The sequence below is a fragment of the Rattus norvegicus genome, chromosome 3, assembly GCF_021556685.1.
Source record: "Rattus norvegicus strain SHRSP/BbbUtx chromosome 3, alternate assembly SHRSP_T2T, whole genome shotgun sequence".
NCBI classification, from domain to species: Eukaryota; Metazoa; Chordata; class Mammalia; order Rodentia; family Muridae; genus Rattus; species Rattus norvegicus.
Genome location: NC_141536.1, coordinates 122683659 through 122703460, shown reverse-complemented (window position 1 = coordinate 122703460; position 19802 = coordinate 122683659). Strand labels below are relative to the sequence as shown.

The 19802-nt window shown below is 45.2% G+C and overlaps 1 protein-coding gene across 40 annotated transcripts in view; it reads right to left on the bottom strand.

Annotated features, from left to right (window-relative positions):
* Plcb4 (phospholipase C, beta 4) overlaps positions 1-13917 on the bottom strand; it is a 359160-nt gene extending 345243 nt beyond the window's left edge. For 12 of the 40 annotated variants that reach the window (XM_087648851.1, XM_087648887.1, XM_087648845.1 and 9 more), the window contains exon 1: positions 13783-13917. The gene's annotated coding sequence lies outside the window, so the exon portion shown is untranslated. 40 annotated transcript variants of the gene reach the window in all.
* Positions 13918-19802: the final 5885 nt, after the last annotated feature.

The window sequence follows — 19802 nt, the reverse complement described above, 5'->3', positions numbered from 1 at the left end:
TATTTTCTCAGCAGCCGCAGTAACTAAGCTAAAATCTTCCTCCTAAATATTGTCTCCACTGAAACCTGAATGATGATCTATTTAATAACTAACATTCTCAGCAGCATTTTTTCAACACAAAGCTAAAAGAGATTTGCAAAATAAAAAGATGCGAATTGAAAAAGAAAAGAACGCTCTTAAACACCACCAATGCCACATGGGTGGAGGGCAGAGTTACAGTTCAAAAGCCATTCTTCAGAATAACTCAAACTATTGCAAATAACACAGTCAGTCCCCCATCTCTAGAGCACAGAAAGACACTCTTTCAAAAATAATATTGAGTGGAATATTCCCCTTCAATTAAGTGTATTTCTATTTGGCAGTGATATATTCCCAGGTCATTTTGAAAATAAAATATGATGCGAAAATCAAGTACAAAGCATTTTAGATCACGGTGAGCCCAATTAAATAAAATAATCTTTTTAAATAAATTACTTTCCCCCGAATTCCTTGCAAGCTTGAAATGGGGAAATTTCTCTGACTTGCTGCTATAAGGAAATACACTAGACAGAAAACAAGCAAAATATATTAAAACGGAGCACATGACACAGAAAAGACAATGTGAGCATGTGCCCTCCAGGCATAGATGACAGACTGTCTCCTGGGAAACATCTCTGGGTGTGGTTTGCTATTATAACATTAGTTTCTGTCAGAGAAATAATGAACACAGCCTTTCCAGATTACTGATCACCTTTCCAAAATGGTTACTCTGCCATCTGTCAGCAACCAGTGATTCCCCTTACAAGTGTGTCCGAGGCTTCCTGCTCTGAATGGTGGCACTCCTCTGACTTGCTCAGTTGCTGCTATTCTAATTTACACCACGGGTAGAATTTGCACTGTTGGCATTTAGCACTCACTCATTTAAGAGACACTGATTAAGTCCCAGAGATGCGCCCAATTTTTTTTTTCTGTGTACATGTCATGTTTGAGCTAAAACATGAACAGCTGACATGGGGATAGAGGTGCAGCACCCACGGGCACTTGAGTTGGAAATCAAAGCCCGTGGTGAGGGATCGAAGTCCCCCTCAATCAGAGTCTATGAAGAGCGATGAGGAGGGCGGACAGCTCAAAGTCACATAGTGCACAGGAGCCACGGCGTTTAGCTTCTTGGAGTTGAATGATGCTTAATACAGGTTATACAAATAAAGGAGTTAAAATTTCACTGCGGAGTTCAGACCAAGGATGGCTCGCATTCATCAAATTAGGGAAACAGAAATTAATCCTGAAAGCGCTGGGGAGTTGCGGAAGGGTTTTATAAATAATGCTCCAAGGCTTCTTTTGTAGGGATTTCTTTAGCTGGTGTGAAGAATGAAGTCATAGGCAAAGATGTAAAGCTATGAGGTAGCTGTCTGTGTGTTTCTCTTCCTGCAAACTGTAAAGTCCTACATGGAAGGGGGAAAACAAACAAACAAACAAATAACCACCACCATTGTAAAGAATACCTGCGGCTCACACCATTGTAAAGAATACCTGCGGCTCACACCATTGTAAAGAATACGTGCGGCTCACACCATTGTAAAGAATACCTGCGGCTCACACCATTGTAAAGAATACCTGCGGCTCACTCCAGAGCCAAGAGAATACACGATTGACAGATTATACAGCTGGAACAATCCAGGCTTGGAATGATAAGTATATTGTTATGGTTATGGTTTGAATCTAAAATGTTTATTACAGGTGTATTTAAACCCTTGGTCCCCAGCTGTTAGTGCCAGTTTTGGAGGCTGTGGAACCCTTAGGAGGCAGGACCTAGCTAGAGGAAGCTGGTCACCGAGGAGCAGGTCTCATGCATTATTATCCGTGTTCTGGTCACAGGGTCTCTCTGCTTACGTATCAGCAGTGATGTCAATGTACAGCCTCACGGTCCTGCTACCCAATACCCGCCAGCTCTGCCCATGCCTGCCAGGCCAGAAGGGACTGTACCTCCCCAAACTGCGAGCCAAAATAAACCTTCCCTCCTTTAAATTGTTTCCTGTCCTGTATTTTTGTCATAAGGGGGTGTGGGGGGCACAGATTCACTAGATGAGCATCGAGCTACCCAAAGGTCTAGAAACTGGGATAAGGCATGCATTTGAAGTGAAGTGGTTGGGGCACTCTGACCTGCAGGTACCCATAAGGACTTCAAGGTCATTATCTCTAGCAGAAAAAAAAAAAAGATGCGTTTGAAACTCAGACGAAAATGTACAGCTACGGGAGCTTTCAGTGAACAGTAAGCTGACAGACCAGACCGGCAAAAGCACCATCTCCTACAGAGAGAGTTTTAGAGTGAGCGATGTAGAGGCCTCCAGGGAACACCAGGTCAAGGGCTGAGTGGTGAAGGCTCTTGGCGAAGCTCTGCCTCACCACATAAAAACAATTGGTGTGCAAGGGAGGAGAAATCCCTCGGAAGCAGGGACTTCAAGATCTACAGCAGGAACCGCAAGAATGAATCAATCAAGCAAAATCTGTTTACTCTGGAGGGAGGATGCTGCACTTTCACGGGTGATTCTGGGACCACACGAGAGCAGAGGCTGATGGTGAGTGTCCTGGAACCTTAAACTATAAACCCTGGATGTAAGGAAAGGTGAATCCCCTCCAGCTGCCCGATTCTATGATTCTAATCTCCTTCCATTGCTTGTTCACGAAGATCAAATGCACAAGCCCGACAGAGCAGTCTTCCCCTTCTCAAACAACAGGAGCAGAAACGCGAGGCAGCCGCTAAAGCTGATTATGTCTGGTGTCTTTACTGCTCTGCTGAACAAATGAGAAAACACAATTTGTCCGTGTCTACCAAGTGATGCTAACGATTCCGTTAAATTGACTCCTTCAAAGAAAAATTAGCACTAATATCTTAATTTCTTCCTCGACTCCTCCCACCCCCAGGATACCTGATATTTTAAAGAATTTAACAAAATATTAAAAGCAAAGGAATGGCTTCACAGGATTAATAATGACAGACATTATGAAGCCCCTTCACCTCTAAACCTAACCCGTCAGATAAACGTACTAGGTTTCTCATTCTATGGTTTTACCGAAGAAAAGGAGTCTATTCCAAATGACACTGAAAAACTGTAAGCCAATGCTACTCTGAGGACAACCTCAAGTCTTACTGACAGCAGCCATGTGATACTACGGAACAATCTCAAGTTTCGATTTAATTGTTGTAGCTAGAGTTTTATTTTCTTTTTCACAAAACACTACAGGTTTTCTGCTCTGGCCAGACGTCTAGCCTGAGAGCCTCCCACTCTAGCCTGGGGAGTAGCTGGGCTCTGCCATCTGCCTCTCCTGACCGGTTACCAGCTCTTTCCACACTGCTCACTGTTGACCCATAGCTTTTATCTGGGTTCATCTATCTAGGCGACAGAGTACATATACTCACATTCCTGCTTTCCTTGCTGTATTACAGGGTCATTGTGTACCCTACAAAGGTCACGGCTCCTGACTGTTTCTTCTTGCTCCTTCCCTTCAGTCACAAATCGTCAGTCTTCCTTGCTTGTCCACCCTTTAGCACTTATACTCACTGTACTCATCTGCCCACAGTCTCTAAAGGGTCTTTTTTAGGGCCCTCTCCAGAGGACGTGATTTACACATATTTTCTCATCAGGTCCTAAGACAGAGGCTTGAAGAGTGAGTTTTCACAGACACTGTCAAAGGAAATTGTCTGTAAACTGTCACATGCTATAGTGTCTCCATGAACCTAGCACAGACTTTTTTGAATACGCAATTTTCAATGCCAAGGAGTCTTACCATGTTTCTACAGTACTCAATGTGCTGTAAAAATAAACATACAGAAGGCATACATTCAGGATCTGAACGTCCCTGCCAGGCCAACCAGAAGTTTGTTTTTAAAATACGTATCTGGAGAAAGAGCTGAAGGATTCAGACCCATGTTTGGAAAAGAGACACGATTCCGGTCTTCCTGCCATCATGTGCTTCCATCAGGGTACCCTGACCGTGACCCTGAGATGCTAGCTAAGAGCATGCCATCAAATTCTGAAGAGCAACTAAGTGGATGTATGTTACTGCTAATAATTACAATGATCACAACTGTCACTTGAACGAGGTCAATATCAATGGCCTAGATTTACTGTGTTCCCCCCAATAAGTCTTGAAATGAAAACACAATGTAGTTTCTAAGGTATCCAGCTCTTTTTGGCTACAATTCATTTCTCAAACAAATGAAAATTATCGTGGGGGTACCCACTAAAGACGCTTAGTAAGAGTGCAATGCCATTGATCGCCCCAAATCTCTTGGGAAAAGGTATAAGGAATTCCAATTTTTCTGGCTTTTGTTGCAGGCTTGTTCACATCTTTGGTTGGTTGGGTTGGGTTGGGGGATTGGTGTATTGAGGCTGGGTCATGCTTATGTAAGCTAGGCTGGCTTCAAACTCAATGTCCTCTTGCCTCAGCCTCCTGGGTGTTGGGCTTACAGGTAAATACCGCCAACCCTGGCTTCTGGTGAATTCTTTGATAATTCTACACAGATGCTGTTCAACAGCCAGCGGTTTGTGTTGCCAGGACTCCACAGATAGATACTCAAGTCCCTTAGATAAAATAGTGGTATTTGCTTACACATCCCCCCCCCATATATTAAATCACCTCACTATCTGTGGTACCTTCTACAGCATAAATAATTACAGTAATGCATTGTTAAGGGAATAACCATCAAAAATTGTCTAGGCCTGGGGAAGGAGCTCAGTTAGAGAGTGCCTAGAATAAATATGTACATGTTCAGAACAGATACTTTTCCCTCCAAACAATTTTGACCCGTAACTACTTGAACACTCAGAACCCAGAGCGTAGAAGGGAGACAGACAGCATTAGCAAATCTAAATTTACCAATAAGTCAAGACAGGCATTTTTAACCGTCAAATTAACTTAATTGTCCAAGGTCAGCATCAATCTGTATTGTGCATCCGCCCGGTGGACCCTGACTTCTCTGAACACAAACCCAGGGTGCTTAGGACATGTCCCTGTTGGAGAAGGCCTAGAGTCTCAAAGCTAACCAAGATGATCGGAGAACAGACGTTGTACTCTGATTCTACAAAGCATCTCTTTATTAAGGTCTTTCACCTTAGCCCCTTAACTGGAGAATAGTTTTTTTTATTAAATACTGTAGTTTAAATAAATGATTTATTTCTAAAGTCATTCCCAGGTATACAATATAACTGAACTCTAAATGAACAAGTAAAACTGTGTAGCAATTTGGGCTATGTCAGTTAGAAGATCCATTTATATGCCTAACCTGAGGTTCTCTGAGACACAAATTCTATCACAGACCTTTTCTGAATGGTAATTTGACAGTGTTTTCTCTGAATTTTAAAGGCGATTAAGACAATTTTGACCAAATAATTCTATTTCTTAGAATTTAGTAGTAAAAAACTGACACACAAATTCATGAAGACCAATGAAATCGTCTATCTTTCACTGTACAGTCATGAGAAAACCGTTAAAGCACTACAAGATTATATGTCTTACCAGACTCTATGCAGTGTTACAAAGCTGAGATAACCAGTGTCCAGACAATAAATGAAATTACCATACGACACAGTTATGAAGACAAAGCAAGTCACAGAAAAATAAATGTGGTATGATTCTGTTTATATAATAAAATGCATCTGCATGTACAGTATGATACAATTTATGTAACAAGAAAACCACGTCTATGTATTTGCGTATGTAAATGAATGGACAAAGGGAGGGAAGAGACACTTGCAGCTGTTGCCAATGGTTATATCTGGGGAGGGTGTAGGTGGGAAAGAGTACTTTACATATTGCTTCTGTATTTCTGCATTGTCATTTCAACTGGAACACGTTAGTACATCACTTACATCATTTTAGAAACCAGCAAAAATAAAAACTTAAATTCCAGAGAGGGCCTCGGCTATCTAGTCAATAACCAAACATCAATAGATACAGGAGAACCCCATCTCAAGAGACTACACTTCCATTTGACCCAAAGTGATCTTCCATTGAAGACTGAGAAGGAAAAACTAGGGCAGGTGCGCCTTGAAATGCTCGCCCACAGAAACATATCTAACTTCTCAGTGTTCCGAATAAATACTGCAACTGTCAATACAGGGAGAGATATCCCAAGATTTGCAGAATTCAAGCATCGACAGAGGCAAGAGAGCCTCTATGACCCCATAATAAAGGAAACCACTCATTTCTCTACGCTAAACTGATCACATTTCAAAGCACTGTCAGGAAATGTCCCACCTCTCTCAACTCTGAATACTTGTCGGTACCTTAGAAAATGGGATGAGAAAAAAAAAAAGTCAGATATTTACAACTCTATGCTCATCCAAAATAAGGGAGACTATATGACAAATTTTAAAACCTCCTCCTTTAAAAACGGCTCAAAACTGCGAATAAAACTAATGGTATTCTGTAGGGCACAGTGCATTTGAGAATTTATGCTTGACAGAAGGACCAACATGGGAACTCTCAGGCTGAATTCCTGCCACAAATGTGTCTGTCCGGTTTGGCAATAACACGGACTGTGTGCATGCAAGTGGAGGCCAGAGGTCACCTTCCTGTTCATTCCTCAGTTGCAACAACCCTTGAGTTTTGTTTTCTGAGGAAGGGTCTCTCACAGGCCTGGGGACAACTGGCTGCTCTCCGCTGGCTGTCTAGCAAGCCCCAGGATCTGCCTGTCTCTACCTCCCTGGCTCTGGAATTCTCTGGAATAACCCTGTTATTCCCAGATTTCTTACAGGATTCTTGGGCTCTACCTCGGGGCTTCATGATTATGGGGCAATCGCTGTACCAGTTGAGCAATCTCCTTGGCCCAACTTCCAAGCACTTTTTAGCTTATTAACTTATCGATTTTATGTGTGTCTGCATGCATATCTGTGCACCATTATGTACCTGGTCCACACAGAGGCCAGAGAGGGTATCAGATCCTCTGAGACTTAAATTAGAGATGGTCCTAAGTCACTGAGAATCAAATCTGGGTCCTCTGGATTAAAAAAAAAAAGCCAGTTCTCTGAACCAGCCCTCCAACCCTGCCCAAGCACTTTCAAATGAGGAACTTCCACGGTCCTGATACTCTGTGTTCCTTGCTTTGTTATAAAATGTGCATGCAGTGGCAGACTCTTCTGGCAGGTCCTCCTGGGAAGGGACACCCATAGGCCACCACACCCATGGTCCCAGACACCTGTTCAATAGCACTTGTGTGTGCGGCTTACCTGGCTCCTACACCAGGGGCCCCAGCAACCTCGCCGAAACCATAAAACTTTGTCAGCGGCAAACTAACTTGACAGACAGCCTTACTTCTTCTTTTGACCTTAATTTTTTATTGATTATTTGATAATGTCACATAATGTACTTTCCAGTCCTCCCAGGCCCACCCCTTGCCCTTATGATCTCTCCCAAAATCAAAGAAAAAAAAATAATACTGAATCTCTACATTCTTAGTCCCTGGCTCAGGTTAGCAATCTATTAATCCCCTCTTTCTGTCTTCCAGTCCATGCAACTGCAGGAACAAAAGCCCCTTGAACAAGACCAGGAAACAGGGCTTTATCCTCAACTTGCTATTCTGATTCCACCATCACAGCCATTGCCAGAAACATATCTGTTACATCTGAGCCCAGCCACTTAAAATAACTGCCACACCATGTTTTGTGGTTTACAAAGAAAGGAAGGAGAGAGGGAGAGAGAGAGGGAGGGAGGGAGGGAGGGAGGGAGGGAGGGAGGGAGGAAGGAAGGAAGGAAGGAAGGAAGGAAGGAAGGAAGGAAGGAAGGAAGAAGTCCCTTCTGTAGCATGCACTACACCATCCACAGGTAACACCGTGGTTTAAAAGTTGGAGTTCTGGGCTAACATGGTGCTTGCTTATAATTCTAACCTTTGAGAGCCTAAAGCAAGAGGATTTGCAGTTTGGAGCCAGCATGTGCTACACAGCTAGACCCCAAAACTAAACAACAGCAACAACAATAACAACAACAACTGGTTTAGGTGTCAATCTGCTTAGATTTCAATCACAACTCTAAGCCCATCACCTGATTAACCTCCCAAATGTAAGTTCTCCCCAAATGTAAACTTAAGAAGCTGTCACACCTCCCAACCCCGCTCGAAAAGTGTCCAGGAAGATCAAATGAAGTGGCATGTTTCAAGTTGTTGACAAATATCTGGTTTGGGGGTTTGTTTTGCTTTGTTTCCCCTTGTTATTGCTACTACGAGCAGAAAAGTTTAATGTTCCCGCTAATGCCCATGGGACCAGAGGAGGCACGATGTGCCCTAAACATCAGTGGTCCCTAAATGCTTCTCATGGATGTTTCCATCCTCCTAAGGCTAACTTGCTTAATATGGTCTCTTTTTAAGCCTTGCTGGAGGACACAGAGGCCCTGGGGATGGCATCTGGCTCCTGCATTACAGTTCAAAACCCCACACTTGCAGAATTTTAAGGCTATTAGAACTGAGCAGTGCTGTATTCCTCTACCCAAATACAGTCGCAGGGTGAGATAAGCCCAGAGGAAGATCTGGCTTCAGGAGGTGGCCTGTGGGGTCACTGTGGGTCGTTCCCTAACTGTCAGGTGAGAGTTTGAGTATGTTTTACATGTTTTAAATGAGTTTTTCTGCATGGGCTCCAACAAAGGAACCAATGCCCTCTACGCTGATGGAGGAAAGTGAGAATTGTAGGCAGTGAACCTAGTAACATCAGTGGGAGAAGAGGCAGAGTGGTTGTCACAGCAACAGAAGCACCATTCCTCATCACCCAGCACCAACGTTAACCAGGGGGTTGGGGAAAGTAGTCTTTAATAAGATAGTCAACCGAGGCTCTGAGCGGACACGTGGGGCCACGTGGCCAGCACAGGATAGAAGCTCAGGGATGACGGATTCCAGCACTTTAAGATCTCAATGTCTACTCCTGAAGGCAAATCCAAAGCACAACTTCCCGGCCTATCCATCCACCAACTCTGAGAGCCACCATTGGTCTCAGACCAATGTCCTTCACATAGTAGGGGTTTCCATTTTTGCAGTCCAGTAAATGCTCTCGACTCTTCCAAGTACATTTCAAATGTGTGAAATTAAATACTACTTATACGTACCACTGAAATGAATCATAGTTATCAAAATAATGTCTTTAATTGAACTCACACTTGGCTGGAGAGGTGACACATCAGCTAAGAGCACTTGTTCTTCCGAAAGGACCAGGATTAGGTTCCCAGGACCCACGTGGTGGCTGGCTAACAGTCCTCTGTAACTCCAGCTCTAGAGAAAACAGTGCCCTCTTCTGGCCTCGTAGGGCACTGCACACACACAGTACTAATACAAATACAGGCAAAATACTCATACACGTAAAATTAAAACAAAACAAAAAAAATCTAAAAATTAACAAAACAAAATGAACGCATATGAAAATGCACATCTTTTCAACCCTCTGAATGCCAAAGGCTAACCAAGAATGGTTCTAGTTCATGCTGGAACTGTCACTTGGAAATATATAAAAATTAAAGGCCTACCAGCAATATCCATGGCCCATGTTCAGATCTCAGTGACATAGATCCGCGGTGAAGGCCTCTGGTCTAGGTGGGGGGAAGAGCTGTCCAACATAAAGGACTGTTCTGTGTTCTCTCTGGATCGGCCACTTAAGTCGAATCTGACTTACTCGTTCTTCCTGCCTCTAAGGAAACAGCTACTTTAGTTCATTCATGCTAAAAAGCCAAATAACATCCTCCAATTGTTTGGGAGGAAAAGAATGCTTTGCAAGGGTGTTGTACTCTAAAGTAATGATTTGCCTGTCCCTCGCTGTGGCTAGAGGTGGAATTCCCCAAGGGACCATGTGAGAACTGTGAGGGACACTCCCCAAAAAGGGGAAAGGATAATGCTCTTGTGCTCGCATGGTGCGTAATGTTCTCAGTGCAGGTTTTATGGAAAGCAGTTATGAGAGGGCTTCAGTAAAGGAGAGAAAGGGTCCAGTTCATATCAGGAAAGTCTTTTTTTTTTCTAAAACTTGCCATTCATTCCACTGAACAAAATGATGTACTGGCTAAGATTCGAAAGGGAGGGCATTCCTACCTCCCTCTAGGTACTCCGGTTACACCTTCACAGAACAACAGCATCCAAAGGGAGGAGAACCCAGCCAGGCTCTCAGAAAGTGAGGTTCCCACTCATGTGAAGCGGGCTTTGCAAATAAAGATCACTCCAGGACGACTCTTTGAAAGCAGGCTGAACTATAAGGACGAAGCGGGATTCTCCGGTCATCCACTCGCTGCTGTGTCAGTGCCGGAGTCCCCCTATACCGCAGGCAATGTGAACCCATTCTTTGTTGACGGTAAAGAACCAGAGGCATGAACACTCAAGGCAGAACTGAAAAACAGTATTACAGCTTGAGGAAGCACTTCTACTTTAAAGGGTGAGGCTTTATCAAAGGAAAAACTATTACACAGAAAAATAAATAGGAAGGGAGAGAAGCAAGGTTACCTACGCCCTGAGTATGACCTCGGAATAGGAATTCCTATGAGAGTTAAATAGTATCCTTGCAAACAAGGTTAACATTTGAACTCAAGCTCCAAAAGCAGGTGCCTGTCGTTGTCGCTGGGGGATGTCCTTATTTCTCAAGAGGTGGCTAAGTCTCTTCCACAGACTCCTTCCCTTAGGAAGCAAAAAGTAACTATTTACAAACTGCAGTCTGGACATGAACTACAAATAGTGATCAGTAAACATCCTCAGGGTCCTTGACCTCATTCTAAATATCAAACGCAGAGCGTCTTGCTTATACGGAACTCACCAAGGGAGTTTTCAAGGCATGTGTCGTCCCTGCTGGTAAGCATGCAGTTTTCTTCAAAAGCTCTTACTCTGGAAGTGGTCACAAATGACATTAACCAAGTCCTAATGTTCCTCATAATTTTCATTTGTCAAGTCATATTCCCCCAAAATATCTGAGTTCACTAATAAGACATTTGTTCAAAGTGTGAAAATTACAAAAACTAGTCCTTCCTATAGCACTATTACCTAACTGCCTTGATCTGAAAATACATAATTTATTTGCAACTTAAGATTTAAAAATTTAAAAAGTCAGACGTGGCAGCTAATTATTAGCTTTATAAAAATCCACCAATTCATCCATTTGGGCTTGCCAGCTGCACCTAAAAAACTGGGGATGACAATCAGATACTGTCCCCAGAAGCTTATATCCCAGCCTATCAAGACACAGCCTGCCACTGTAATGGGTCCACAGACAACATCGCAGTTGTGTATAAACCCAATCTCATGTGATGGGGAGGTAGGTACAAATACAAGGCAATCGTTTAGTCAGTCAGTTACCAGTGAACCAAAATTTAAAACAAATTAGTAGTAGCCTTAGAAAACAGCATGTTCACTAGGGTTGCCAAATATGTACCAAGTTGCCCAAATCTGCAGTATACATTGATGGACAGGGGGCTGGATACATTCTTGGAAAGAGAGTAAACAAATACATTAGCACCAGCACTAAACGGTCTGTTTCAATGGTGACACAAGTCTTTAAAATCCACTTCTTCAAAAGCTCTTTTGAAACCCTTAAGGGTTTTTTTAATCCCCATATTTCCCTATCTGATATGACAGAAAGTACGCAGCCTGGATTCCGGGCCATGTAAGTTTAACATCACTCACATTTTAAAAGACACAAATATAAAGCTCGCAAAAGAGTATTTCAGCATGGAGCCCTTCTGCGTGGGCGTGCATTTGTAAAGTAAAAGTAGAATTATTCCAACAGATGTAAATGTGCTCTCTGTGATCAAATGGAGTCTTTTGAAATTCTGTTTTGACAGTTCCTTGTAAAACAGCATTTCCACCGCGATTAATTCAGGGCTGGTAGTGATATCATCAAAGCTAAATCAAAACTAAGTTCTGATGGCTGAGTAATAAAACGGGGGTGGGGGGGGCGGGGAGGGGGGAAGCACACCCAGGAACCAGACACCCAGCACTCTGCAGCACACTGCTACATGTAAAGACATACTCATTCTGCCAACCAAGTTTCACCAACATAAAAATGCTCAGAAATGCTATTCTATTTTTAAAGTAATTTTTTTCTTACAAGAGGTTTCCCCCACAGACACCAGTCACATATTAAATGTCTACAGCGTAAAAAGATGATATAACAGATCAATACACCAGTTGAAAAATATGCAAGACTGTTCTGTGGGGGGAAAAAAATTCTAGATTACATAACACAGACAGTCAGGGATTACACCACAAGGTCCTGGTGAGCTGAATTTCTGAGCCTCTGTATCAATCTGCAACTTGGGAAAACGAAGTTTGAAGGGTTCAAAACATTAGGTTCTCAGTTCAAACACATCTTTAAAAAGACATCGGTCTTTAAAATACTCAAAGGACTAAGTTGAAATTTTACACACACACACACACACACACACACACACACACTCTTCCTATCCTAAAAAGTAATTCACTTTCTGAGCTCCATGAAGTCTGCCCAGGTAAAGTCACTGGCTGCTCTTCCCCATCATCTTATTTTATGCTCTGATTTCCCTTTAAAAAGAGAAATTCGATTCTTTTTCAAAGCACTGTACTCCTGCCTATGCTTGGACGTTATTGTCAACCACGGTTATTCAAAACATTACTATCTCCACAAATGGACAATTTAGATTTACAGACCACCATGCATCCCACTTTTACTTCAAAAATGGCGACTGTCCAAAAAATGTTTTGCCCCAAATTAAATCTCAAGCCCCTTGCTTTAGAGAAATAGGAAGAATCACTATAGGAGGTTAGGGGTTTTTAAAAGTCATATCCCAGGGGTTGGGGATTTAGCTCAGTGGTAGAGCGCTTGCCTAGGAAGCGCAAGGCCCTGGGTTCTGTCCCCAGCTCCGGAAAAAAGAACCAAAAAAGAAAAAAGAAAAAAAAAGTCATATCCCAAATGCATGGATATTTGTGGAAATATAAGACATTTGCCTTTCTTTCTAGAAAATGCTGGATCTATAACTCTGGAGTTGTTCAATTGGAAAATTCTGTGTTTTCACACTTAGATTCAGTAGTTTACAAAGTCTAAACTCAGAAACCGTACAATATAGACAGGGTCTAATTGACTAAGAAAAAACAACTTTAAACTTCTGAAAATAAAGCGATGTTCTTTTACATGCTTTTAGGGGGCCAAAAAACTGCCCTAAAGGAGCGCTTAGCCTGTCAGTGTCAACTGGAAACAGTCTATCATTTGTAAGCTGCCCCCAGAAGACGCTGAAATGCACACGCACACACATTTACATGCGTTGCACAGTGCCAACTATTTCCAACCAAAATAATCATATACACGTCGAGCCGAGCTATTTCTAGCGCAGAAGAGGGTGAACGTCCGGGTAGGCAGAGGAAACCCAGTAGCAGATGATTGTTGGGGAGGCGGGTGGCGGCGGGGTCCCCTGCCTCCCGCGCAGGACGCCTCGCACCCCGCACCTGCACCGGGTCCTCGGCAGGGCATCCGGGGGCGCGCGCGCGCGTCCGGGACGCGCCCGCGGGAAGCCGAGTAACCCGGCGGGCTGGGAGCGGCGGGAGCATCCCCGGGCGGGACCCAAAGCGCCTTCTCCTACCTGTCACTTCGAGGCGAGTCGCTGCTGGGGATGCGGCCACCGCCGCCTCCGGGAACCCCGCTGTGTGCGCGCGCGCGTGTCTGTGTGCGCGCCTGTGAGAGCCTGTTTGCGGCGCGGCTCCTTAGCCGCTCGCGCGCCGCCACCCCCTCCCCGCCGCCGCGGCCGCCGAGCCCCTCCGGCGCCGCCCCGCCCTCCGCCGCCTCCGCCCCCCACCGGCCTGCGCCTCCCCGCCGCGCTCACCTCGTCCGCCCGCTGCCCAGGGCTCCGCCCGCCCGCCGCTCCCGCCGAGCCGGGCCCCGTGCGGCCCCGGGCCCGCCGCCCCTGCTCCCGGCCGCGACGCTGCCTCCGGAGCCCAAGCCGTCGCCTCGCAGCCCCAACCTGCCCGGGCTACGGAGCATGCCCAGTGCGGCGCCCGGCGGGGCTGGGGGTGGACCGGGGCCGCGCGGGCCGGCCGGGGTGGGGGTTGGCTGTCCCGGGGTCGCCGCCGCCTTCCCGGTGCAGGGTATGGGCGCGTGCCCGTGCGGACTGAGCTGAGCCCTCAGCGGGACACCACGCGCCGCTGGCCACGACTCAGCGGGTGCCCGGCCCTGGAGGAGGGGGCGCGAGCCAGCCAGAACCGGGAGCGGGAACTGGGCTTTCGTCTATGTTACATTGAACAAACACGGAGAGCTTGTACACTGCAGCAAAGGGATTTTATTCATTCAGCCCGAGAAACAATCTGCCGGAGGAAGTACTACAGCAGGCTTACACTGAGCCAGAAAGTGATTTCCAAAGTCTTCCCCCAAGTGATCCTAAGACGTGCACCTAACTCCACCCTTAGACTTCGGTCCCAGGGATGCTGGGGACCGCTGTGGCCAGCTCTCCCTGTGCCTGGAACCGACATCCGGGTGCCCTAAGTCCTGCTGAGGCCGCCTGGCCGTGTGCATCCAGCGGCACCCTTTGTGGAGACCCTACACAGGAGTCGCTCCGGAACTCCCCGAGGGCTTCCTCCTACAGAGGCCACTCGGTTTCCTCCCTCTCCTGCTTGGCGGCGGCCACCAAAACCCGGAGACGTGGCACCTGCGCACTGGGGACTGGGGCCCATGCTCGCTGCGGAACTGGGCATGCTCAGCTGCCCGAGCTGGTCTGGCGGGTCAAGAGGAAAGGGCTCAGTTTGGAGGTTAGCTTAAAAAAATGGAGAGGAAGAGGGCAGAGGTGTGGGCACAAAGGGACAATCCAGGCCCTGTGGGCACAAGCAGTTGAAAATGCAAAACAGTTGATCCCTTAGTTCATTCTGGCGGTTACCAGCAGAGATAGAAAGAAAATAACCACCAAAAGTTCATCAACTAGTGTGATGGTAAATGCCTATAATGCCAGTTGGTTTACAGAGCAGCCTAAACTATGCAATGGGTTCAAAGCCAACCTGAACTCTGTCTCAAAACAAGAAAGGAAAAATAATCTGTCAATGTAAGGGAGATGGACCGAGAGCCACTGACCACTTCCTAGCCAAACACAGAGCTTCAGGTTTAAGTGAGCCTTGAAAAGGGTTTCTCAGTGCTGAAGCTGCGTGTCTGTGAGGGAACCCACAGAAACATTCACTAACCCAGGTCAGCCTTTTCCACCAGGGTTAAAAAGACACCAAAGATCCCAGAGAAAGCTGATACTTCACTGGCCAGGGTCTTCAAGATGCATGGGTCCGGTCCCATGCCAGTGTGTTAAGACTGCTTTTCCGAGTGTAGTGGACCAGGCACACACGTTGCCTGACAGGCTTTTGAACGTACAGATTTTCATTAGGCAACACAGGAGTAAAATCCTATGTTCTCCATTTCTAACAACTCCTTCTGATATCGCTGGTCTTAAGCTGAGACTGACTAGCAAGGGTTTAGAGCAGTATTTTAGGCATGCTCTCCGCGAGTGTGAGAAAACTGTGGCTCAGAAAAGGTAAGGAATTTGCCCCCAGGTTGAGTAGTCAATGAATAGTATAGCTAAACTCAAACCAGTTCCTCAGGGCTTCTCTTGTATGTCTTATAGTCCTCAAATATTATCCCCAGAAAGGTGAGCTGAAAGCTATCATTTATGTGACTGACAGTTCTTAACAGTAGAATTTAGTACATAATATACTCAAATATAGTTAATTGGTTAGCCTTTGATGTCTAACAAAACCACCAACACATAGTAGCCTGAAACAATTACTGAGCGCTCACCTTTCTCTGGATGAGCTCCTGGGACTGCTATGAGCTGAGCAGTTCTGCCCTGCAGCCACATGCACAGGATGCTTCCGCATAGTTTTCATACAGCAAGCTGCAGCCTTCAGCAGCAAGGAAAGCAAGTCCCAATTTAAGGTAGTACTTCCTACACTGCGGTTTTGATAGGAGTTTATGAAAAACGGAGTGACCATTTCAAAGAGGTGTACCACACAAGCAAACTTCTGTAAATCTAGCTTTCTACCCAAGAGTTCACTCCAAGTTTTATAGATTAAACGATTCGTTTTACATATGGAGAAGAAACTCACAGTAGCCTTTTGTCACGTCGGGTACTCACACTAATATTGAGCTCATTGTCTCTTGATGCTTTATGAACAGCGGAGTTTTCTAAATCCTAAATGAAATATGATTTTATCCAGGATCCTCTTCCCTCCCCTTAATGGCTTCTTAGACACTTTTCAAAGGCTTTGCCCAAGACTCTAAGGTAAACATAAGTCATTTCCTTGATGAAGGTAGATACTATCACAAGAGACAGCCGGTGACATGAAGCTCAAGAAGAAGGACGACCAAAGTTCAGATGCTTCACTTCTTCTTCGAAAGGGGAACAAAAATAATCATAGGAAGAAATACGGAGACAAAGTTTAGAGCAGAGACTGAAGGAAAGGCCATTCAGAGACTGTCTGACCTGGGGATCCAGCCCATATATATACAGTCACCAAACCCAGACAATATTGCTGATGCTAAGAAGTGCACGCTGACAGGAGCCTGATATAGCTGTCTCCTGAGAGGCTCTGCCAGAGCATGACAAATACAGAGGCGAATGCTCACAGCCAACCACTGAACTGAGAACAGAGTCCCCACTGGAGGAGTTAGAGAAAGGATTGAAGGAGCTGAAGGGGTTTGCAACCTCATAAGGACAACAATACCAACCAGCCAGAGCTCCTAGGGACTAAACCACCATCCAAATGGACAGACCCATGGATCTAGCTGCATATATAGCAGAGGATGGCCTTGCTGGGCACCAATGGGAAGAGAAAACCTTGGTTCTGTCAAAGCCCAGTGTAGGGGAATCTCAGGGTGAGGAGGTGGGAAGATGTGGGTGGGTGGGTGGGCAGGTGCGGGAACACCGTCATAGAAGAGGGGGGAGGAGGGATGGGATGGGGGTTTATGATGGGAAACAGGAAAAGGGGATAACATTTGAAATGTAAATTTTAAAAAATCCCATTAAAAAATGCTAAGTACCATGGGTAAAGAAAGGAAATGAAGAGGATTCCCGGAAGTAGGCAGGGAAGACTTCCAGTTTGGATGAGGACAGAGATAGCATCTCTTCGGATTTAACATTTAAGCAGAACCCGGATGAAAAGAGATAGATAGATGTCTGGGAAGAAACATGCCCAGCAGAAAGGAGCAACAGGAAGCTAAGATGAAAATGTGTTTAACCTGTTCCAGAATCAGGAAGGAACCAAGTGGCCACCTGAGGCGTAAAATGAGGAGAATTGAGGACTTGGGGGGCAATTGGGAGCCAAATCTACTAAGAACACAGAAACAATTTTGTACATAAATCTTGTAAGTGCCCTGTGAGCCAATTGAAAGATGTCAAGCAAGGTTGTGACAGGATTGGTGGATGGATGGATGGATGGATGGATGGATGGATGGATGGATGGATGGATGGATGGTTTTAAGCAGGTTCACACTGAAAATGTCTGTAGGAGCAGACATATTGGAGAGGTTCCTCAGAGCGCCTGGAAGGAGAAAGAGAGTGCTGGTGGTGTAATTCTGTTTTAATTAAAAGTACATTTTTTAAGGAAAGAAAAATGAAGATAATGTCTGTAGGAGCAAGAACACAGTGAGGAAGCCTACAGTAAGCAGTCGTCCGTACTAGGGCAGGTCTGATACCTTGCACAGGATTGGAACTCAGAACAAGTAAAATCCTCCACTTATATTCAGGTTTCTCTTTTCTCTCAGGATGGGCCCAGATAGGCCCCTTGGTTCCTTAAAGAAGTTGGTGGCACAGGATTTGACTTAAATACTATCCTGTCCACTGCCCCCTGCCCCCTTGCCCATCTGGGTGTAGTTTCCCAGAGCTATATAAAGGAGGTTCGGAGAAGAAAGGGGATGAATGCCTTTGCCTTTAACCTATGACCATTGAGATGGCATCTCTGTTTAGTATGGGAGGAGACCATTGTCACTCTCCAGGGCAGGTCTGTCAGTTCTCTGCTGAGGAGGTAGTAGGTAGGCTCCTGACACTCATGTCTTCAACTCCAACCCTTGGATCTGCAGTTTTCCCCCCTATGTCCCATGGCATCCCAATTCACATGTTAGGAAGGCCACACTACAGACCATGGCTTCTGAAAGAAAGTTCCACAATGTCTGCTGGGAACACAGAGAAAATGGAGAAATGTTGCCCTTCCCAGACAGAAGCGCAGGTTGGCAAGAAGGAAGGCAAGTGAGTGACTTAAGAGATGCCTATACCCACTTGTGAAGGCTTTCCCTGGACTCTGGGTCCCTGCATTCCCCTCTGCTATGGACATCAGTCATAATTCCCTAGCAGTGTGCTGTTACACAGATCAGCATTAGCCATAGAGAAGTTGGGAGCATCCATTATGCAAACAGTTCCTCAGCTGAGTGTTTCGAAACTCTAAGGTTGATCTTGTGAAGTATGACAGGGAGGAACAGCAATAGTAAGGGGTTTCAGGTTAACCCTGGACTGCAAAAGACCACACTGCATCCTCTCTAGAGAAAGGGCAATGCGTATATTATCCCAGTTTAAAGTGGCCCATTAATCAAGGTTTCTACCAAGCTCTTTACACGCTGTCCTTTGGAAAATGAAGAGGTCACCACTGACCTATTTGTCCAGTTTGCCTTAATTAGAAACATACATCTTTCTGTAAAGTGGGCAGCTAACAGACAGGTCTGACATGAGGCGTCTTGGCCCCAGGGTCTCCCTCCCTAACCTTGTGCCACTGTGTGCTAGAGAACTAAAACAATTTAAAAACACTGAGAACTAAAGAAAATGGTCATAAAGAAAATGTTTATGGTGCTTTGAATATGCTTGACCCAAGGAGTGGCACTATTCGGAGGTCTGGCCTTGTTGGCGTGGGTGTGGTCTTGTTGGAGGAAGTGAGTCACTGTGGGGGTAGGCTTTGAGATCTTCCCCTTAGCTGCCTGAAGATGAAGATGTAGAACTCTCAGCATTTTCTGCACCATGCCTGCCTAGAAGCTACTATCCTCCCACCTTGACGATAAGGAACTAAACCTCTGAGCCTATAACCCAGCCCCAGTCATCCTTTATACTTAAGAGTTGTCTTGGTCATGGTGTCTGTTCACAGCAGTAAAACCCTAAGTTCAAGGGCTAGATTTGTGTATAGAGTAGTAGCCAATGTTAAAAATAAACCCCAACGGGGTTGGGATTTAGCTCAGTGGTAGAGCGCTTGCCTAGGAAGCGCAAGGTCCTGGGTTCGGTCCCCAGCTCCGAAAAAAAAAAGAACCAAAAATAAACCCCAACTTTCTGTTTTATCAATTGTTGGTTGGAGTTTAAATAGAGATTATAACAAAAAGCAAGGTGGAAATGACAGTTTAGTTACATTCCAAATGATTTGTTGAAAAAAATTTTTTTATGTGAGCCAAGCTTAGGACATGATGACACAGATGGAAACTTAATAAACTGTGAAGGTGGTGATGATGGTGATGGTGGTGATGACGATGATGTTTGCTAGTCAGGAAGTATAACTTATATACAAGGAGGCATGACATTCTTAAGTGGGGGTCAAGACATTTTCACTTACATAGCAACCCATGTGACCATCATCACAACTGCAACAAGATACAGAACATCATTACCACTCCAGAAGGTTCTCCGGGTTCTGGTTTAGTCATTGCTCCTTCTGTGAACACACACACTGTCCCCACCACTACATTACCAGCAGCCCCATCCCAATGCCAGAGCGTTGCCTCTGCTTGTCTCTGAATTTCATGTAAAAAGAACCATGAAGACTGTGACTGGTGTTTTTCATTCATTATGTCTGTGACATTCGTCCCTCCTGTAGCTTCTGTCTGAAGTTTCTTCCTGTTTGCAGT